General features: G+C 41.5%; 1 protein-coding gene across 6 annotated transcripts in view; it reads left to right on the plus strand.

The window, feature by feature from the left end:
• LOC119647592 (rho GTPase-activating protein gacF) overlaps nt 1-24424 on the plus strand; it is a 590569-nt gene that overhangs the window by 296080 nt on the left and 270065 nt on the right. For all 6 annotated transcript variants that reach the window (XM_038048610.1, XM_038048613.1, XM_038048607.1 and 3 more), the window contains one exon: nt 6367-6399. The gene's annotated coding sequence lies outside the window, so the exon portion shown is untranslated. The remainder of the gene's footprint in view (nt 1-6366; nt 6400-24424) is intronic.

Genomic DNA, 24424 nt, shown 5'->3' on the forward strand with positions numbered 1-24424 from the left:
AAAGGTACAACTGTCACACCACAAAATGAAGATGAGAAAAAGGACATGACAACTTAATTTTCTGGGCCTCTTTATTTTGGAATGGAATATAGGGATTTGCAGGCACCAGTACCACTGTTCAGTGCCTACGTAGGAAAGATGGGAGACCATTGTCATCCCTAAGTAAGTGACCTTATTCACAGTAGGAATGGGCATAGCAATGAATTTTGAGGAAAGGACGGCGGAGTCCCTCATTATTTGCGGCGCCATATTCTTTTTGCCGTCAAAGACAATTTTCTCATATTTCTGAGGTTAGGGAAAAATTATCGATAAATCTCGTCCGAATAGGAATTCAAATGAACTTTTCCGGAGGAAAACGTAAAGGAATAGGTCATCTGCGTTAGGGGGGTGAGGGGGATTGGATCAGGGTTAGAAATCGTTTTAAAATGGGCAGGATAACCAAGGTGACTGAAACGACTGAACCTTGACGTTTATCAGTTAGGCATATGTACGAGGATGTTGGCCTGGGAGTTCTGCCTGTCTAGAAAACTAAGGATTAGCTAACAGAAATGCGGATGAATGTTACGGATTCCAGAAAGCTAAAAAGCGAGTCCATATTGCCATATGGAATCGAAAATTTTTCGTAGATCTGAAAGGCAGATTATAGGTGGGATTCCTCCGTTGATAGCGAGGAAAATGCCCATTCTAAGGAGTAGAATAGAAGCATATGATCAACCAAATGTTTAAGTAAGTTAGCTAACTTCTTCTTCTTTTTCTTCAGCCTTTGTCCCGTTCACAAGCGGGGTCGGCTCGTCGTGATCGGCTTCGCCATTTGGCCTTATCGAATGCCTGACCTGGGTGCAATTTCGAGGCTTTCAAACCCCATCTAGCGTATCAAGCCACCGTTGTTTAGGTCTGCCTTTTGGTCGTTTACCATCGACTTCGATGTTCAGACCAATCTTGACAAGTGAATTCTCGTTTGCACGAATTGCGTGACCATACCATCGAAGACGCCTCTCTCGCAACTTTTCCACGATCGGTGCAACCCCATAACGATCGCGGATATCCTCATTTCGGATGTGATCTAAACGTGTGACGCCACTAGTCCAACGTAGCATCTTTGCCTCCATTACCGCAAGACGCCGTTCATTGTCTTTTATGGTTGGCCAACACTCAGAACACTCAGAGAGCGACTGGACAGACAACATTGCGATTTGAGACGTTCGTTGATATGTCGATCACAAAGAAAAGTAAGTTAGCTAACTGAAAATAGGTAAATGTGAAATTAGAGTCACAGTGCTCTTTCATAATAGATTTCATGGTCCGCTCGAAGATGGAGGAATCGACGTTGGCAATTGAGAAAAGAAGGTAGAAACGATTGGAGCACAGTTTTTTTAAAAGATTTAAAATTTTAAGATTGGAAGACCACTCAGAGTTTCGGGGCAAAGTAACTCATCAGAAACTGCCTCGCCTCTTCTCTGGGGGAAGACTGACCGAAAGTGGTTAAAGATTGCAATCGCTCCTCTGTATGTAATCGCAAAGACGGTATGGGAATTCTGTATATTGAATGCAAAACACCCCTTAAACTTGGCCGAAGCTTAAATCCCAAACAAAAAAAGACTATGTATAGGATTCTGCCGGGACTTACCTGTTTCTTGCCTTTAGACATCATGATCGATGTTGTGATGATGTTCGATGTGATAAAGTGCTTGGGGGTGACTGAAAGAATGGTTGAAGACGCTTTGTGGGAGCTGAATGCGGTAGAATGATGGGATTCTTTGAAGTCCAGAAATGAATTCGCTGACCATGGTCTCCAAATCTTAGTCGCAAATGTGTAGACTGCAGTGATGGCCTTTGGAAGGAAGCAGTGGTTTGTGAGGATGTTTGCTTTTTTGGGTGAGGCAGACGAGGAAAGTTTTTCTGATTTTCCTGAATGTGTCAGTATTGAGCTCGAGATTGGGGAGGTATTTGTAAAGGGAGTCGATATTGAGGGTCATAATTCACAAAGGTTGCGGATTTCTTCAGTATGGTGGGAAAACGGCAGAGATTTCTATTAGGTCTGCAGCTAAGTCCCCCGCTTTTTTTTTTGGACAAAAAAATTGGTTGCAAATGAAACATTTTCATCGCTAACGACAACTTTTTCACACACTTTTGGCAGAGCTTGAATATCGTTGCAATAAAAGTGTCCGTCTTTTGAAGCTACCCACGAATCAAGCAATTTTTTCATGTCTTCATATCAGTGGAACTGGTGACCAGTCAGACCACGTTCCACCGAACGAATTAAGTAATGATTGGAAAGAATAATATCTGGAGAATATAGCAGGTGAGCCTGGACTTTCCATTTGAGCATTTCCAAGTAGAATTTAATTGTATTTTGTTTGAGGTGAACTCCGCATCCACTTGATGTCGGAGTACCAGCACAATCTTCGAAACGTGAATATTCCACCAAGCCGACGACGTAGAAGCATGACCGGCAATTCTCACGAAATTCTTGTTTTTTTTTTAAGTTGCTGTTATGAATCCATTTTCCATCATCGGTTAGGATGCTATGAAGAAAACCCTTCTTTTTTGTTTGTGGAAGCTTTTGTTCACAGGTGACAAAACGGCGCCCAACATCTCTTGGCTCCAAATCATGCAGAATCTTTCCCAATGCATGCAATTCCCTGGAAATCGCTTGGCGAGTAACTACTAATGCTGAAATAAGCTCTGCTTGTTTTTGACATGCATCCTTATCTAGAAATGAGCGTCTTTGAAACTTTTAGGCCTTCTTTCACGCCGACAGTCATCAATATCGAAATCACCGCCTTTGAAATGACGTAGCCAATCACGGCACGTTGTTTCACTTACACCACCATCTTTGTAAACTTTTTGGGGCTATCAATGCGCTTTAGCCGTGGCGAGTTCGAATGAGCCACGGAGAGCGCCGGCTGCGTCATCTATCCACTCGCATTAACAACATTCGAAATAAATTTCGAATGGTGGCAACCCTGCTGCGCTACATCACTCCGCCCCCAGATGAAACCTAGGGGTTTCAGCGAGCGAACCCGGAACTGCGTTCTCCATCATTCTGCGAAGCGAACGCGATATTGTTTTGGGGCGCACATGGGCTTCAGTCTAGATAAGGAAACCGCCTCTTTGTGTCTTCCGATCTCGAGCTGAAAGAAATGTTCTCCCCGCTCGAGACCAAGGTACGAGTCTTCAAATGGAGGCTGGAGTGGCTTCCGGACAGCATCCGCCTTTTGACGCGTAGGCAGGTGCGAACGAGTGTCGAGTAGGAGGTGTGGCTTTGATCCGTCGAAGATTGTCCTTCAGCAGGCACAGGAACCCCGACTCTGTGAGACCCGATCTCTTGTCAAAGACCGGGTCACTTGGAAGCCTTGGGTTCTCCCCGTATACCAGCTTCGCGGGGCTGGCAACAAATTCCTTTCGGCGAGTTGAACGTAGGACGAGAGGCAAAACTTGAGTCCAGGATGGATCGTCGCGTGCCATAATGGCGACTTTCAGCGTCCAATGCCAGCGTTCTAGCATCCCATTGGATTGCGGGTGGTATGTCGTAGTCCGCTGGCATTGGAAACCCAGTAGTTTGCCTAACCCCGAGAAAAGGGCGGACTCAAACTGCACTCCCTGGTCAGTGATGACCACGGCAGGGACGCCAAAGCGAGGGCTTCGGCACAAGATTGCGCCGTAATCTCCTTGAGAGGTATTGCCTCAGGCCACCATGTAAACCTGTCGATGATTGTAAGGCAATACTTGAAACCGTGTGAATCTCGCAAATGGCCTACTATGTCGAGGTGTATGATGTGGAACCGCTCGGTAGTGCGGGGGAATGAGCCCACTTCTTTCCTTACATGCTTGGTGACTTTACACTTCTGGCATGCTATGCACTCTCTGGCCCAGGAGTTGACATCCTTATTCATAGCCAGAAGTGTTTTTCGGTGACTAACCGGTTTGTTGTCCTGCTGCCTGGATGCGCTAAGTCGTAAACCGCGGGGAACACTTCCTTGCGAAAGGTGACTGGAATGTATGGCCGGGGTCCCTTTTCCGAGTCTTCGCAGCAGAGAGAGAGGTTCGAGCCGAAGATGGGCAACTCCCGAAATTTGTATTTGGGGTTGGATTTGAGGCTCTGAAGTACTGCGTCAACCTCCTGCGCCTTGGCGAGAGCCGAAAATTCGAGTGCGGCGGGGATCTTAACCTCGGAGACACGACACAAAGCGTCAACAACTATGTTGTCCTTGCCGGACAGGTGCTGGATGTCTGACATAAACTGGCTTATAAAGCTCAGGTATCAAAGCTGACGAGGGTACGCTTTGTCGGGCTTTTGTTTCAAAGCATACGTGTGAGGCTTATAGTCCGCGAACACTGTGAACTCCCTGCTTTCTGGGGAGAAGCGGAAGTATTTAATGCTCAAGTACGCAGCGAGCAGTTCTCGATCGTACGTACTGTAGTTCCGCGAAGCGGAGTTCAACTTCTTAGAGAAGAAGCTCAACGGCATACCTGATTCACCTTTTGGTGAAGAACAGCACCTACTGGGATATCAGAGGCATCAACAAAAACTGCTAGGGATGCATCTTGTAGCAGAAATGCCAAGAGTGTAGCATCAGTCAGTTGTTGACGGGATTTATCTGCGCCACAAGAGAATCAGTTAATGGAGCGGGTATCAAGCTTCGCTAATAGTACTGAGAGTTTTGATCCTGATGATCTGGGAAGGAGCACTTGTCAAACTGACTGATTTGTGCTCGCCAGTAGTATCTATGCATTTACCATATATTTTTTTAATGTACCCTGCATAGTTTGAATGTTTAATTTTTCGCAGCTACTGAGTTGCTTTTCCAGAAAAGAAGCATCCATATACGATGGACTGCAGCATATCTAGCATTCAATTCAAGTTCAGAGATAAATTATTGACAATTTCGATGCTAAAACAGTTAAGTGAAGATAACCAGAAAACTCTAAAAATGAATTGAAGAATCCAAGGATAATAAATGCATCTAAGAGCAACTTTTAGTGGCTCACACCCGCATGGATATGGAGTCTGCAAAAATTGTCCTTTTCAAAACCGCCCATACTTTGCGTAAATGAGTTCAAATTTATCTATTTCCGTTTGGTATTTCATCTAGTTTCATTACCTCAGTAAGATATGTGTTCATTGCACAAGTGAAACAAACTTTCTCAAACTTTACGCGAAAACCTTGACTGCAATATCTTCGAGAACAAACCGCGAGACATTAAATCTATCATTCAGTAGATATATGTAGACACTGGAAAGTACAACACAATTTATCTCCGCATGCACCTATGTTAGTATCTTTTTGCACGAATTTTCAGCTGTTTAGGACGTTTGATATATTTCTTCATGTACTCAAATGATTCGTATGTTTCACTTTTTGATGAATTACCCAAATATCTGAAGTGTACACTATGTGCTATGCCAACCACGAATTGTTACGTAGAATTGTTGAAACACAACAGGTACATGACTGATCTTGGTTAGTACTCGGATTTCACTTGGTTTTAAGTGGGGTGTAAGTAACAATATGCATTTAAAAGCCTTGAGTTTTGATATGTGAGCGTGTGTGAAAATGTCCAGCTTCCGAAAGTTATGGTGCTACCGATTGAAAAGTGACACTCTATGGTATGTCGGCATGTAGAGAGCCAGCAGTGCTAGGCTTGTTAGTTATATCCAAGAAACATCGCCTTGTTTGCCGCCAATCTGCAACAATGTGATGTAGAGTACCAGATTGCATCTATTATCTCCGTTAAATTAACATGTTCGTTACTAAGTTTATCTAAAGCGTATTTTTCAGTCCCAATCGAACAATCTTGAACACTTAATAATATAATCAACTATGCAAGACTGGTTCCTACCCCCATTGGAGTTTCGTATTCACCGACCCTCGGATAAATATTTCAGAAAATATCAGTTCACTTGGAAATTTCGCTTGGCTGCAACCAGTCCATTTGCATAATATCGTGACATTTTGTCCGTGTGAACTAATCAGACCCTCAATGCATATTTCTATGAAATCATGCATAAACTGCACGAAATATTTCCAAGGAGAAAGATGCAAGCTTGTTGCACATGACGATTCGCACCTTAACTGATATCATAAGCTTGGGAATTGGTTTGAAAAAAGGAAATGATTCTGGGAAAACCCACTCCCGTAAGGCGTTTGACTGCAAGGCTCAATCAGATACAAAACTTGTCATTTAAGAAGTCATCAATAATGTACCGAGATTATGCGCTTGAAGTCATGGCTAACAGTGAACGCCAGCTGTTTCCCTACTTTTCTTGCTTAATATGTTAATTAATTAATTTAATTATGAATTCACCCACACTACACAGTAATTCGGAAAATCTATAACATGAACTTTCTTCTTATTTTGCAGCATCCCAACGTTAATGTAAGAGCGGAAATACTGGTGAGTTTAAGCAAATTTTCTTTACAATTTAGAATACAGTTGGGTGGAAAGGTTCAAAACCTACCGGTGGCTCCTGCTATACAGTTATGTGAGACATTTTCTCTCTAAAATTACCTTCGTATCGTTCGCTTACCCCGCGGGACTGCCATTTCGATATTATGTCGCGAGCCAGGACCAGTTACGAACTGCGGCTCATGTCGTTATTTGCAACTTTCCTCCGAAGCTCCTCCTTCCTCAGTAGATTGTGGAGCGCCGAGTGATAACCGCGCCCCAGCGTCAATTTCCATCTCCTTTTTGTGTTCGACAAACCTCGAGCAATTAAAAACAACATGCTCCGCATCCTCCGGAATCATCGGGCATGTCGGGCAATACGGGGAGTCGTCACGACCGAAGCGATATCGGTATGCTCGGTACCCTCCGTGTCCTCTTAGGAATTGATTTAGTTCCTAGTTAACTTCACCGTGCGTTCGTTTGATCCATTTTGAGACATCTGGAATAATCCTATGAGTCTAGCGTCCTTTAATTGAATCATCCCATCCTTTTCACTACTCCAAACTGGCTTCACTTCGTACTAATTGCTGACGATTGGTGCAGGACTCGCCGATTGCATATAACGGGTCATACAGGTCACAGGGTCATGTCAACCCTCGTCCGCCAAAATGTCGATGGGGACCATGTCTGCTATCACATATGTTACTTCGTCTGATGCTGTACGGTAAGCGTACGACAATGCACTTAATTGATATGGGCTGCACAAAGCGAGATGGAGCTGACAACTCGCGAGATAAGGAACCGACCGCTTTGCCCTACATTCGGTAACATTCTTACCAACAACGTAGCAACACCGGTAGCCTTTGTTGCCAAATTCTCAAGAAAGGGCTTGAATTTTAGTCTTTGGTCCACCATGACTCTTAGAGTATTTAAGCGTTGGTTGTGTTCGCTAATTCCGATCTTTATCGACGTTTGCTTCCTTCGTTTCAGAATTAAAACTACTTAAATTTCACATTCTGCCAGCCTCAGACCAGCGTCTTTTAGCTAAGATCTTATTTTCAAAATTGCCTTGTTTGTGAGGACCTTGATCTACTCACTTACAAGGATACAAAAAGCATGTGAAGCTTCCCTGCCACGTCGCACTGTATTCAAGGAACGAATGTCCAACTTCTCGTAGAATGCCGGAATCGATGAACTTCGCAAAATTTACCTTAAAGCCAGGAGGCACAGTCAACGTTGCAGAAACCAGCCTGAGCCTGAAGAATTGCACAACATATATAGTAAGACGAGGAAAAAACTGCAAGCAGCCATCTCTAGAAGTGAAACCGAACACTTCAGCAAGTTAGACTCAGACCTATAGGGAGATGCATATAAGCCAGTCACGGCATCAATCAAGAGTAAACTCTCGCCAGCGATCTCTAACCCTGATTTGCTGCGGGATATCATTAGTACCCCCTTTCACAAGTTTCTAAGTTGAAACGAACCTGCCCACAGTCCAGATAGATTCCGATTTAAATTTCCGAGGTAACCACTTAAGAAGTCCTGCAAGCTGCGAAGAAGATTGCCGAAAATAAAGCTCCATGCTTAGATAGCAGAATTTCGAGAACATCTGGCATCGCTCTCATCTGGCGTCTCCTATAATGCCTCAAAGGATTCCTTTTTTCAGTTAGATAGTTTAAAAATGACTCCCAAAAGGCGGATTATCTGAAGGAGCCCACTTAGCATAAAAATGGAAGTCTGTTTTACAGTGGAATATAACTCTTGTGATATTTTGCCACCTACCCTAGGGCCGCTGTGACCGTTAATGTCAGCAGGTGAGCTTTTCAAAATATTCAACAGAGTTCGGTCCGTTCGTCTATATCAAATTCATCATTTTTTTCAGTCATAGGATTGATCCGGGTGTAGTCGAAAGACCGCTAACTCACCATCAAGTCATCGTTTTTGTCATCAGCCTTTGAATCGTTTCACATCCAGTTGGATGTTAAACCCAATCATGGCTAGTGAATTCTCGCTAGGGAGAGTTACATGACGCTCCTCTCATAATTTGCACGTTTGATCCCATGTCGCTTACGGATGTTCTCATTTCGGACGTAAACATACCGTTTTATGCCAATAACCCAGTACAACATCTTCGTATCCGTTACCACCAGGCGGTATTCATTGCTCTTGGTAGCCAGACAGCACTCGGAACCACAGAAAGAGACATGGCAAAGGCCACTGTAGTAAAGTTTGACTTTAAAACGTTCTTTGGGGCATGTGGATTACGCGGCATTTCATCCGAAATGTGCCATTTCATCTTAGTTTATCACTGTCTGAGAACATTAATCCAAGATACTTTAATCGTACAATTCTTATCGGGTCGCTATCGCAGACAGTGATAGTGCTGGTTTCTTTGACTTCGGTCGTCAAAAAGATTATTTTGCTCAGGAGTCAACCTGTATGTATGAGTTAAAAAAGAGCAAGCAGTCAATATCTAGCAGCAGCTTCTGTCAGAAACATTTGCCTTATCTAATATAATAAATATCATTAATCTCGCCTCCAAAGCTGATTGAATATCGAAACCATAATCCTAGGTCAGTTGATTTCTACTCTGACAAACATCAGAACATGTTTCTTTTGATCTGTTATCTGCGCCTATTACCGCGATCGAGGGGGAAGATCCACGATGGATTACAGTCTAGATCCTTGCATTCCCTGGCTCAGATGTTTATTGAGACGTGGCCTCTGAGGTCCGGCCATCATTCTGGATGATGTCCTAATTTTATAGAGTTTTGGGGGTTAAGGAGGAGGAAGAAAGGAGGAAGTCCTCAAATTAAAGAGATTTAACTATAATTCATCGCTCTAGATATTTTTCAAACCCGTAAACAAAATCGGAACGAAAAGAAAATAAAATATAAAAACAAACGGAAAAGGGAAGAAAATAAAGGAATTAATTCTTAAAGAAATATAAATAATTAAAATTAGATATTACAGGCAAATTCGACCTATCCTCGATTTCTGATCAATTTGGCCAGCCACCTTCCCCGTCGACTCTGGGTTTCAGAAATGTGAAATGCAATGTCGCTCCCAGAGCCTTCTAATAACTCCCTCATTAACCGGCAAGCGGAAGCACGTCGCTGAAAACCAGAGATAAGACGCACTTGGACCCCGCGTGCGGACCCTCAGGAAAACCACCACTGCAGTTCAACAACAGGCCGCGCTGACGAAAGGCCGGTAACAGCGAACCAATAGCACCTTTTTTACACCTCTTCTTAAGGTTTTGTTTGTAAAACAAAACCTTATTAAAATCGGTTCAATGTCTGTCTATCTGTCCATCTTTTTTTCCTTGTAAGGTGGAAAGGTTCAAAACCTACTGCTGGCTCCTGCCATACAGTTATGTGAAACTTCTACTCACTAAAACCACATCCTTCTTCTTCCACTCTTCCCATGGGACTGCTATAAGCATTGCATCGTGGGGCTGGATCAGTTCTTAACTGCGGCGCATTATTGTTCGCTCCCTTTCTTGCTTTCTTCGCAGTTCTTCATGCCTTAGCTGTTCATGAATCATTTTCAGCTCCAATACCACTTGATTCCAAGCCTCCGTTGATTCCAACATAAACTCCACTATATTTCCAGGTGTTAAGCGCCTGTCTGCAATCGCCTCCAGCCTAGTTCGGTGTGCTGTAAACCTTGGGCACTCAAACACAACATGCTCCGCATTCTCAGCCACGTAACCACATCAAGGGCACCATGGTGACTCGTCGTGTCCAAATCGATAAAGATAAGCCCGATAACCTCCATGTCCACTTAAAAACTGTGTTAGCTCGTAGCTTAGTTCCGCGTGATTCCTTTCCATCCATCTTCGAATGTGTGGAATGATACGGTAAGTCCAACGGCCAGTTTGTGCCTCGTTCCATCTCTTTTGCCATTTTGCGATGGATTCTCGCCGTGCTAGTTACCGTCGAAGTACAATAGACTCACCGATTGCATACATATTGTCGTAGAGACGCCGACCTTCATCCGGCAAGATATCTATCGGGATTGTCCCTGCCAGTACATATGCTGTTTCTCCTGATGTCGTTCGATAAGCACTGCATACCTGGAGTGCACTTAGTCGATAAGCCATTCCTAGTTTTCCGCAGTTTGATTTGTTTTCCAGAACGGTTGCCCAAACTGGAGCTGCGTAGAGTAGCACGGAACTAACTACCCTTGAAATAAGACGACGTCGACTTTGTCTTGGTCCACCAATGTTCGGTAGTATCCTCGAGATCGTTACAGCGATGGAAGATGCTTTAGTTGCAACGCACTCAATGTGTTTTTTAAAGTTGAGTCTTTTGTCAATCATTACTCCCAAATATTTAAGCGACTCTTGGGAGTAAATTGTTTTTTCACTAACTTTAATTTTCACGGTCGTGTCTTTCCTTCTTTTGCTGATTAGCACTAGTTCCGTTTTATGTTCAGCAAGTGATAGACCGGACTTTTTCAACCAGGAATTGATCTCCCATATCGCTTCATTTGCATAGATTTCGATCTCGTCTAAGCGTTTTGCCACTATTATTACCCCGATATCGTCCGCAAAGCCAATAGTTGTCACGCCGTTAGGAAGGCGTAGCGTCAGCACTCCGTTGTACATAATTAACCACAGTAAGGGACCTAAGATAGACCCCTGTGGTACGCCGCACGTCATTGGGAATAATTTCTCTCCATCGTCCGAGTCGCAATATAATCTTCTTCCAAGAAGAAATGCAACAACGATACGTACAATGTACTTTGGAACCTTTAGTTTGGTTAGCGCCTCTACGATTTTCGTCCACTTTGCAGTGTGTGTCTCTCTGTCTGTCCGTCTGTCTGTCTGTCTGTCCGTCACACGCATTTTTCTCGGAGACGGTTATAGCGATTGACACCAAATTTGGTAGAAAGGTGGGAACTGTGAACGCTCACGCATACAGTGAATTACATCCTTTTACGTCGAATTTAAGGGGGGTCCCCATACATGCAAAACGGGGGTGTACAATTTTTTTTCATCAAATATAGTGTGGGGTATCAAATTAAAGGTCTCGATTAGTACTTTTCAAAGCCGATCTTAGTTTTGACATTCGTTGGAAGGGTGGTTGAAAGTGATCGCTTCTTTAAGGGGACCATTTTCAGAAACTACCAAACCGAAAAATCTGAAAAAAGTCAGGAGGCTGCCACTATATGGTGCCTGGGCTCCGAAATACCTTCTATGCCGATATCTGTTTAAATAGAGTTAATAATAGTATATTACTACAATTTTTTGTAATTGGTTAGAAACCCTTCTTAAATTCAGCCTAGTACCATGAAATTCTGCAGTGATATAGGCTATAATATAGAGCATGATCTTACCAAGTTTGGTAGAAATCGCGCTATTACTAACAAAGTTATAATACCTCAAATTTGTTGCTTCTTTGAAAATTGAAGACTATGAATGTAAAATATCACCCGAAAGTGGATACTCTCACATAATATATGGATATATTACATGCTACGTACTAAGAAATACACAAAACCTTTCGTACCTGAAGCGTCCAGCTTCCGGTTTCCCGACTTGTTTTTACTTGTTTTGTTGCTTCCTCGCGGTGTCAGGAAACCTCTCGTGTGCTCCGATAGATGTAGTGGAAACCCATCGGAACTGTTCAGAAAGCCTTGCACAACACTTTCACCCCCGACGGAAATTGGAAGGATGGAATGATGAGTCAATATTGGCGTGGATTCGAGGCCGGCCTTGCTAAAAGGTTGGTCTTCGTGTAAATTCTCTGATGAAGTATAACAAACACTGCGGGGAAACACGACGGCTGTCCTGATAAACAGCTACGGTCACAATACCAAAGGAAAATTTATTAATTTTCTTGAAATTCGGTTCATGCACGAGCTACTCGTGAGCAACTCGATTACCGGACCGAGCGATAAAATTCCCAAATACAATATTACAGTAACTATAACCCGCCAATGATACAGGCAAGTCAACACTCCTCAAATCCATCGCCGCTTCCCATTCGCTCATCAGCCGTCCATCGGTGAACTTCTCGGTCCCGCTAAAATTCGCCTTGGACTTCGGAGTTCATGTTGACAGCAGTATCGTTGACGGATGCAGCAGATCATTCCCCTCTGTCACGATCAATTCGCCTTAATGCATTCAATAATGTGTAATATGCGGCGAAATTTGCTATTACACATGGAAAGAATAGTTTAAACCAAAAGGAGGAAGAAATTTAATTATAAAAATGCATATTTAGGTGAAAGCCTGGAGGGAAATTATTTAATAAAAAAAGATAAATGAGGGCAATTAAAGGGGTACAGAAAAAATGCCAGGCTAAAGGGATTTTTACACATTATGGAATGCATTATCTCAGAAAATCAATCCCGAAAAAGGCGAATGAAATTCCGCCCCTAGTACGAAGCCGTACGAAGCCAGTACGGCCACTACAACTTTTTCTTTAATTTTGCTTGTGCAATTTTCATAGCATGTAACCCTATTTACTGCTGATCATGATAGTTTCCTTTCCGATTCGATATTGGTATTTCTCACCCTATTTGCCCGAAAGTTATTTAGATTTTTTGATACTGATGATACTTGCCAATCCAAATTGCTTTTAGTGGAGTCGACATGGGGGATTTCCATTCTTGGATGGAAAAACCTATCCAGTCAAGGAAGAAACTGAAAGAAACACAAAATTTTACGACCGCAAAACCAAGAAAGTATGGCAGAGTGACCATTTAATCGTTGTGTTTCACTCAGTAATCATAACAATGGCTACAAACAGTTACTATTACGAAAGATGAAAATTCTCACTGGCCATTTATTTTCCAAAGTCTACCCAAAAATATTTCCATTTCATTTGTAAAGTCTCAAGGAATGTATCATTTGATGACTAGTGATAATTTTCAAAAAGTTCCATGACTAATTAAAAGTTAAATGACAGTCATACCATTACACTTTCTTCAGATTGTTATCCAAATTTTCACTAAAAGCTCTGTCATTGTTATTTATAAAAAACGATTTTAACGGAATTAATTAGCACCTAACCGAAACTCAGTAAAATTGCCTGTGTGACTTCTTGATGGTAACGAAAACTTTTTTGGCTACCTTAATCAGATCAATCATCAATCAACGGATTTGCAGGAAAAAAGTACCCAAAATTTTTGGCGTAAAATTTCGTTGATTAACTTGAAGGGAGGAAACAGGTTGATTTCTGTTTTGTTTTAATTTTGATGAGGAAGTTGATCGGTCGAATCAAATGATAGTAAGAGGGCAAGGGAGATTAAGATATCGAAGGCTGAAATTTGGAATAAATCTGGTAGTGATGGTTGAATCAGCTAATTTTGAAAAAGACACTGTTTATTGGGAGTGAATCTTATATAAAAATTAGCTCTCCAAATCCTCAAAATATGGGGTCAGACAATTAACATATCTAACGATCGGGGGTTCGAGCTTGTTGAATTGTTCTTTCCCTTTTCATCCCCTGCTGGAGTATAGGCCATATAAATAGTTTCTCCTTTGTATTGCTATCTTTTATGTCATATTCAGGACGGTTGGGGTCGGCCCCTCTATTTCATCGCCCAGGGCTCTTTATGGATGTTTGTTTGGTCTTTAATATTCTTTTTGGATCCTGGGTTGAACCGATAGATTCGTCGATACTAGACTCAACTAACAGTTTATCCATTCATACCTTCTACTAACTTTTTGCTTCAGACTTTTCGAAATCACCGGCATATCTGTCAAACTTTGATACCGATTGCTTAATTAGCAAATCTAAAATTGGAACACCTATCTGACTTTTTTAACACTCCAAAGCTGCTGAATGAAATTTCCGTTTACTCTTGGCGATCGGAAAAAAATCCTCAATCAAGCCAAGGTTTATACCGTGCAAAGTCGTACAAGGAAGCCGGCCTAGGTAGCAATTTGTGCAGAAAAGTCCATAAAAGATCTCTTTTGGACGTGATCACCAGTGCCGCCACCGCCGCGGTGATCGATAATTTCGCTTTAGCCAGCTTTAATGCCGACTTAATTTGAGGTGATATTTACTCTAAGCGGATAATTGTTTTCGAAATCGAAAGTAGGAAAGCACTTCACTACTTTGCACTGATCGCGATCGTACATTATACTAAAATGTTAGCAGCATGCAATTAAAACTGAAATACCTTTCTATCTGAAGATACACGTCGTGCTTTTGCAAAAGATCTGAGAGAAATGTGCGCAAGTGAATTTCAGATATATGTTCACGTATGTGAAAACGAATTTGATTCATGGCCGATGGAAGAATGACGGTACAGCACTACCTGGACCTGCATCAAGGTAAGATACGAGTAGTAGATACTTTGCGGAATGAAGATCATAGACGTCGTACGTAGGCGGACGGATTTATGATTTAACTTTACGACCAGATATAAGAAAATCTATTTGCAATTTATTCAAGTGCTGCCCAGCACTGATTGCTGTTGAGTCTGAAGTTTAGAAGCGCTTGAACTATGCCGAGTATCTTTTTTGTTCTGTCCGTGTCCTGAGGGGATACTCTCGATCGGATATCAACAATCCGCGTATGGGCTGAAAATGAACTCACTCTTCAGGGTTCAAGGGTGCTTCCAAGAAGGAGTAACATTGTTCCAGATGATCTTTCGACTTGGAGTAATAGCAAATGTAGGCGTAGGATTCATGCGAAAAAGTAAATTTTCAAATCTGATGAGACGCTTGAAATTTACTTAAAAATTAGATAAGAAAAAAGCAAATACTGTCCAAGTGCTAAAATTGTCTCTTGTCTTGCTACAAAAACTGTCCAACGACCTTTTTCCGCCACATGTACTCGTGAAAAGACTGTAAAAACTCGACAAGGACTACAGTTTAATACTCTTTGATCAAACTTTAATTTTTTAGGTCAATTAAGTCGTGGTGTCATATAATTACGTCCACAGGAGAGTTTGACGAACCATTTGAATTCACATTCAACATAATCGAAATAATGAGCAAAAACAATTCAAAATACTTTTTCTGTATTTATCAAAACTCATTATTTTGCATAAAGAAAAAAGATTGTTTCTATTTGAATATGTATATTGACACAGTTAGAAAGTGGATTGGCAGGTGAGAAAGTAATTATTATGTTGTTATGATGGCATATGAACCGTTTATGATAAATTAATAAAAAGTGCGATTAGAGCTTCAAAGCAATGGTTCGTTAGGTTCCAAGTTGCGAATACCAAGTGCTTACCAAACTGTTATTGGTAATTCTTTGCCAACATCTGAAGATAATTTCGAAACAAGACAGTTTCAATAGAGTAAAAGTAAAAGCTGCAATCGTTGAAATTGGTGAGTTTTTCTTTTAATTTGGTTGGTATCTTATGGGAATACATCCTTTGCGACTATCTTCAGAACAAATTAAATTTCGTTTCATTGAGATTGGGTGCAAGATCGGTCTGTCTATCTGTCATTGATTTGATAGAGATCAGCTGTTTGGCGATCCAGTCTAATCCGACTATAGACAAATGTATCCTGATTACATCCGAATGAATCTTCTTTTTCTTCTTTCTCTTCAGCCTTTGTTCCGTTCACAAGCGGGGCCGGCTCGTCTTAATCGATTTCGCCAATTGGTTCTATCAAATGCCTAATATGGACGCAATCGCGAGGCTTTTAAATCCCCATCCAACGTATCAAGCCACCGTTGTTTCGACCGCCCATTTCGCCGCCTACCATCGACTTCGATGTTCAAATCAATCTTGGCAAGTGAATTCTCCTTAGCGCAAATTACGTGACCTTACCATTGAAGACCTCTCTCTCGCAGTTTCTCCACGATCGGTGCAACCCCATATCGATCGCGGATATCCTCAGTTCGGTTGTGATTAAAAGGTGTCACACCACTAGTCCAACGCAACATCTTCGTCTCCATTACCGCAAGACGCTGTTCATTGTCTTTTATAGTCGGCCAACACTCAGAACCATTGAGAGTGATAGGACGGACGACATTGAGGTAAATTTTAGATTTGAGACGATCGTTGATACGTTGATCACAAAGAACACCAATTGTGGAACGTCATTTCATCCAGGTAGCGTTAATGCCTGAAGCAATTTTATAACGCAATTCTCCATGGGCTGATAGCATTGACCCGAGATATTTAAATCGCTCAGTTCCGGACAAGCCCCTGCCGCTGAGACACAAAGCGGATTTGATACACCCGCCATACTTCGAACTTTACTGTTCGGATCGTGGTAGAGGAATTGAACCCAGCGCACAAGTTCTTCTGGCACAAAGTGTAGTCATAGAGCATACCAGATGAGTAAGTGTGGCACACGGTCAAACGCTTTTTCTAGATCCGGAAAAAGGACGGGCGCAGCATGTATAATTTTTCTGGCTGCTTTTGACGTTCTAATATTCCAGTTTGAAATTAACATTTTTTTTAATTTTTGCTACATGGCTGGGAAATTGTTTTTTCGGGAAAAAAAAGATGAAGAGGAGGAAGGTGACAAGTGCGGAGTGGGTCGTGCACGTTTTTTTGAGGTTGGGAGATCAAAAATTGGAAGGATGGAAGATAGTTGACCGCCTGGGGAGAAACTTGACGAATAGTAAGTTCCGTCGGACCAATAAGTTGCGCTTTACGATCAAATAAATGCATCCCACGCAGGAGGTCGCCCTTACCACTTTAGAAAGTGTCAAGCAATGCGTAAACTCTAAGAACAATCGGGAAATTCAACCCCCGTAAGAGTTAGATCCGAGAGTTTTATTCTACATTACAGCCTTTGCCGCCGTTATGTTAGGCACCTGTTTAGTGGTCGTGTCTGGCGCAAGCGTCGATGTGCGCCTTAGTAGCGCCTTGACCGTTTGTTTTGCGAACCGTAAGAAGGCGGTATCCGTACAAAATGAGGATGCTGGCGTGTCCGCGGTGACAACATCTTCCATCGAATCCATTGCGACTCTGACCGCTGTCAAGAGTGAAGGCACCATGTCGACGATAAGGTCAACCATATGAAGGATCAAGTTCCGCGATCGATATATAAAAGGACTAGATTATTGTAAGGGTGTAATTTACTAAGGTACTCTTTTCAGAATAAATGCGGCGTGGTGCGTGGAGACTAATTTAATCCAAACGAAATCGCTATGTTCAGCTTATAATGGAGCAATCCTTGATATATTAGCTGCAATGACACAACCGGTGCACCCTGATGGACATGCCCAATTAAGGTATAAGTTTACTACTAATTGATTTTGTTGTGTAATTTATATAGCTATATATATAATGAAAGCAGCTGATCCATCCCCGTCCACTCCCCGTGCGTTAGTTTTTTGTGAGTTAGTCCTTGCTCTTATTAAGTCGTTTGGCATTTTAGCTCCTTTTGGAATTGAAATCCTCGGTGGTATCACTCCGCCTCGAGACTTCTCGTCTCTGTTAGAGTAGTTTACCCCGGGTGTGTTTTGTTTTTTTGACTCCTGAGTCAAGGCACGTGATTAAATATGTGTGTCCTCGCCTCGGTCCACATTACGCCGAACTGCGGGTTAGCTGCAGCACGTGCCGTTGGTGAAAGAAAGAACAAATATACCAAACAAAAAACTTCAACATGTCACAACTAACAAGTAAGTTCACGTGGTCAACTCTATTAAAAGCTGTCCCGTCTTGGAAGAGCTGCCTCTATTTGAAAGTTTCGAAGTTCGATATCATTGGGTACGTTCAGGCAAACTATGTGTAACAAGATATCACGTGAGAATCTGCTTCCTTCCTTTGAGGTGACTTGGAAACCTATTGTATTACGAGCTCATGGTTTACCGAGAAATTTGAATGTTGAAAAATGAAATATACCTTAGGAAATTGACGGTATTTGAACTACATTTTTGTAGTATGTGAGCAATCTCCTCAATATCCGTCTTCATCGCGCATCAGTTAAAATTAGATGTGCTTTTCCAATGAAGAAGCTCTCTCTAGGGGTCCAATTTGTTATGATCGACTTTGAATACTGTTACCTCCTCCACTTTGTAACCTTGTTCCACGATGGGTTTGCCTTGTTGGCTGATGTATTTGTCTCATCTATGATAGTGTTACTATTTGATGGTTGTGTGCCAAGAACGCTCCTGAATTATTCTGTCAGCGTCGTAATGTGATCTTGGGCCTGTTCGACGATGTATCTGTATCTGTAGTCACCAAGAGCCTTTTCAACGATTTGATTAACGACTCCTATTTGTCGATAGATGCGGCCCAACTGGTCCGTATGCTAAAGAGTTGATTTATCGATAGATTACGATATGATGAAGTAGGTTGCGCTGGATCCTCAGATTTCCCGATACCAGCGTTTCCGGTATCTGAAGACTAAAGAATGTCATTTAGGGCTTGCAATTCGCCCATTAGTTGGAGATAAGCCTTCTGGATCTCCTGGTAATAATCCATATCGAACTGTGGATGATCCGTTTTTGATTCATATTTGGTCCTGATGATATTGCCAGTTGTCTCAAAGTCATTCCACATCTTCTGGACGAGATTTAATCGTTTCACGAGTAATGGCAGCGTATTACGCTCTCTGAACCCGTTCCTATAGTTGGTACGTTGACGGAAGATCTCCTCGCAGACATCCCATTATTTCACTGCTAATTTATCGAGTGACATATTGGCCTGGCCTGGCTCACTGCCACCAGTGAGATTTGAACCGCGACCTTCCGTACGACAGCCATGTGCTCTAAGCACTCAGTTGTCCAGACACTTGCCATCTAATTGTCAGTTAAAAAATGCGTAGCATACCAACAACAAAAAGTAGATAATGATTCTTATTTATAGCAGCCCGAAAATTAACGGGCGAAGGGTGGAAGTGGTGGAAGGGAAAAGGATTTGTTTGAATCGATTCTGAATCAAACATCAAATATATCAATGAACAAAAAAAGAACTAGAGACAGAACAGCAAAAAATGACAGGAATTTTGACAATGCGTAGATAATGCACCTTCCTTCAATCAATTCAGCCTTATCCTGGTCCTATAAATAAATAATAAATAAACTGGTTGCTATTTGTCGTCGAATGGCTGGAAACTTCGAAATTTGACCTGTATTTGGAAAGAATCGACTTGGAACTTCAAAATGTGTCTTGTCGATGGACGAAATAGTCTTGCAACTTTGAGATTTCCTAAAGGAATTCACGGACGATTAAGCAATCTGAAACGAATGCATACTCCAAAGTTGAGTACGTGCAACGCAACTTCCTGATCCTCACAAGGCAAGTGTAGATACCTAAACTTATAGATTCCGACTAGCCTATGAGGAGGCTTTTAACTTCTGTTATTGCACTACTACCTAGCTTATCTTGGTAATTGCAATAGACTGTCAAATGGGTCGCAATATCCAAACTACAGCTAACTCTCAATGTTTTTTATCGCCTAAAACACATTATCTACCATAGTTTCAAAAGCAATTCAAATTTTTCACTTTCAACTGTCAGTTTGTACTTTAGAAAGAACGCGTATTAAGGACTTTATAACAGTAGTGAACACCTCTGAGGTGTCTACATTTCAATCCCGACCTTCCGGATTCACTTTTATATCATTCTAATTTCAGAATTTTCCTTTAAAGAGTTTCGCCTTCGTACCATTGGATCAGGAGTATATCTAGGATTTTTGTTTTGCTGAAAGGTAATGCTCCAAGTAATCATATCAAGATTTTCTACATATTCCAAGAGCTCCTCACTCAAAATATCAACGATGTTGCAGTCCCCTCTTCAACGATTATGTTAAGTTCTTCAACGCCTGTGACCATCATACAAATCACACCATTATGGAACCACCAAATAAGGGTTGACTCTACATGCCATGCCTGTAATTTCCCTCTAGGAGTTTTTTACATTCACTAGCGATCATTCTCGTCCAAACAGCTGATTTTGACTTATCGGACAACAGGACCTTATCTCTAGCCTTATCAGTCTACTACGAATACTTTCTTATGAAATCTAGACGCTGTTTCATATGCCTTGTTAACAAAGAGGGTTTTCCCAATTCATACTTTGGGCCATTCGCGGCAAGACGTCTCCTTTTTTTGACAAACATCATATTCCTTTGTTCTTGTCACGAACTTCACTATTCTACTATTCAAGATGGACGAAGAACTCTTTAATAACGATCATAATACTTAGCCGGGGATTGTGTGTCTTTCCGATTACAGGCCCCTTCCTTCCAAGGCACCCAAAGACGTCATTTTTCCACAAACGTCAACCGCTGATTTTCCAATCCTGTCTAAAATGTTTTTTCCAAACCTAGCTCTTGCAGCTTCATCTGTTCAACTTCTCCATGTTGTTCTTGACACGTAAAAAAAAAATTATGTCATCCTAGATCGCGGCAGCAATCGTCCTTAATTCTGACACAGTAACCGTTATAATGGCACAGTTGGCGAAATAAAAGCTTCTGCTTCTGAGAACATATAAACCAACGTGCTTGATTGACTAAAGTTGAACTACATATATCTTACGATTATAGTGGCGAAATTCACGGATCATGTAGGATAAACTATAATCTCATGGGAATAGATATCCAAGGACATTATCTGCAGAATATACCAGTACAGCAAAGAAGCTTCTGTACATAAACTTTCATTCAGCTTTCAGGCACAGATGAGGACTGAACTTGAGGGCCTGCCAAATATCAGGCAAATTGCTGAAGCACTCTTCACTCACATAGGTATGGCTATAGATGGTGAGTCACGGTTTGTCTTCAAGGGCGTGTCCTTATCATTTTCCTTAGTCATATTTTTAATGTAAAGCCTTAATCCAGCTATGGAGAAGCCCGAAAAGGAGCCAGAAGATCCTTGAAAATATTGATGACTGGTTGATCGATTATTTCGGCCTAGTTGAAAAACTAGGGGAAAAATGGGAGGGCTAAGTTGTTTATGCAGAAATTGGGCTACCAAATGTGCTATTTCTCCCGTTTCCGTCTATCATATATCATAAAGTTACCGGTTCAGAAGTCGGCTCATGTTCAAAGTCCAGACGAACATGTTTGCTGTTGTTATGCAATCAACATTCAAACATAAGCAAATAAATTGTCTCACGCTCGAGAAAAGCATAACTTCAAATAATTTCAAATCATAATCAGAAGCAATTATTCACACCAATTGTAGCTCCTTAGCCGCCGCAACTAGCACCAACTTTGATTAATATCTGACCAGTCCGACTATGTACAATATGTCATTAATTATGGTTGTAGGTAAATTCACGGAAGTAATGAAAATCTTAATGCGAATATACATCGAATCTGAGGCATACTCGTATCTATTAATCACGCATGTAGACGTCTGCTCGAAACGCTGAAATTCATGTTATTATTACTCTAATTGCTCATTATTAGCATAGTTGAGTACACAAAAGCATAAACAAATTGATAGCAACATTGTAATTTGCAATAAATGGCGCTTATGGCATTTTCAGGTGAGATTGCCAAGTAAGGAGGGCCGCAGTGGGTTTGTATTCTTATTATAGAATTCAACGAGCTTTGAAAGGTGATATAAAAGTTTCAGATACATTGCTCGGTAGTTTCTAGTTACGAGTGATCATGTTGTTCTGTAATTTGATTGCAAACTGTCTGAGCTATGACTTAAGGTGATATTATAGTCGTTAAGCACTTCAGTGTTTCCCAGGAGGAAAAGGCTGTTATATAATCCGTTTTTTCCTTTTATCTAAAAATTTAATCTAACAAGAGCGGAGACGATTTTCCCGCTCATAGAAAAATTATTAGTTTGGAATCTGGAATTTGGAGATGAATGAGTTTTTAGGGGTTGAATGGGTTTAGATACACAAGGTAAAGTTCTTGATTGCCTTTAACTCGACAAAGGCCAGTGATGATTCTTGTCCATGTCTGGATCAAGTCGAATCACAGCTCCCAGTGGTAGTCCTTGATAACCATGAGACAATGGTCGTGTGGTGAACAAATATGAGCGGCATCCCAGCGTACACTCTAATACATTGACCGCAGAATCTGGCAAGAGGTATAAATTGCACACACCTATACGCAATGGAACAACACAGTGGAACATATACCCCAGGTGGCAGACCAGTTTTACTGGAAAATAAACCCTCTCAGAAGGATGGTCCGAGGTTGGTCCCATGGATTCTGGTGTGGACCTTTTATTGCATATGATCGACCCTTCGTTCGAGGGTTACAGGATCACCAGCATTGATCAAAAATGTAATCCAAACAATCAAAAAATGTTTCTATCGCCAAAGGATGGAAAACCTAGTAATGTAGTGAAAACACCTCTGGGAAGGGAAAATGGGGAACTGCGTGTAAAGCTCCACAAGCTAGAGAAACGTTCATAACAGCTTAGTTCGCAAATTAAAGAACTACAACAGAAAAGCGAAATTCTCATCTCTCTGGTTGGCCTGAAGGATACCACACAGATGAAGAAGAATTGGCCAGAGAAGCTGGCTGGATCTTCCAAGAAAAGAAAGGCAGACTCGTCACCGGAAATCATTAGAAAAAGTCCGATGAAAAGCGGTAAAGCGAAAAATCTAACGAAATTGAAAGTGAAATTTTCTCCGCCGACTAATATTAGCTGAATCGATAAGCACCAGAAAGTTAGAACCCTTCGGCGGCCATGATAAAGGGGGCTTTAAACAACAAGGATTGAAAAGTACATACTGTCAACATAGATGACTACAGAGCCCTCTCGAAAAAGCTAAACATGGAAAAAATCGAATGGTACACCTAAGAAGACAAAAACAACAGGCCTCTCAAGGTTATGGCTAGGGGACTTCACTCAACATGCCAATGAGCACAATATCGTCTCTTTGGCACGTTGACCTAACGAAATATATGTGAATATATGAAAAACCCGAAAAAAAATTAATGGAAAGGGAGAAACAATCATCAACAATCGACGACTACCATTGTTCATACTCACATTTGACAATAGAGAAGACCCGTAAGACAACTTATGATCTATCTTTAATTTGAGGGTAAAAATAGAAGCACTGAGAAAATTCAGTGACCTAATACCCCAGTTCCAAAGATTCCAAGGTTTCAGTCACACACAAACTGAGCCACCCAAAACCGATAGAAGTCTTGACAAACAACAAATAGTAAACAAACAAATTTTTTACAAACTCAAGCAGTATAACGTAAGGAGCCAAAAATATAACAAGAAAACCAAATGACAAATGTCCTGAAAAGGCAAATGGACTGCAACAGCACATACAAGAGTTGGAAGTCTTTCTTAATACTGAGTAGATAGATATATGCCTTATCTAAGGAAACAACCTCACGGGCTTATGAATGCTAAAATCCGTGGCTTTTACTCATATCATGCAACACATCCCAGTTGACAAGCCAGATTGGGAACTACAATCCCCATTAATGAGAATATCAGACACCATGAGGAACAGAAAATTGAAGATGAAAAATGTAGCCTGTTACTATTGGTGTACCATTTAACAAAGTTGTGGAGAACTCCTCAATATACTGTCCGATCCGATCCGGTGTTAAAAACGAAGCTTCGCTCGACCCTTCCAGTTTATCGGAAGCACTTTCATTTTATGAGGCGGCTTTAATGCAAAAAATGGATTCTGGGGATCTATGTTAACAACTTTCGGAGGCAGAGCATTATTCGAAGCGAGAAGAGCCCAAAAGTGCAATTTCCACTTCAGCGGTAAGCCTACATACTGGCCGACTGACGTGACAAAAAAACCGACGTCATTTATTTCTTCGTAACTACGGGGCTCTCAGACAAATACATCGATGTTGTCAATAATGTAAATATAGCACAACAGAAAGGAAAAAAAAACCTACAATTTTTGATAAACAAGCTACAGGCCTTAATTAACAAATATTGAAACGAGGCCTTCAACAGATACACCTCGAACCTTACAGCACAAAAAGATACAGGCTAATCTCTGTGGAGTCGAATGGTATCAACCAATATTGCTACTCCCTACTACAGCCAAGCTATTTGAAAGGTTTCTCTTCAAGAGATTGAAGCAAATCATTGAGGATCGAAATCTAATAGCACCTCATTAATTCAGTTCATTCCACAGTCCAACATCCAGGATCCAAGCAGTACACCGTCTTTTTAGGACTACTATAAGGCTCAGT

The sequence above is a fragment of the Hermetia illucens genome, chromosome 2, assembly GCF_905115235.1.
Source record: "Hermetia illucens chromosome 2, iHerIll2.2.curated.20191125, whole genome shotgun sequence".
Taxonomy (NCBI): Eukaryota; Metazoa; Arthropoda; class Insecta; order Diptera; family Stratiomyidae; genus Hermetia; species Hermetia illucens.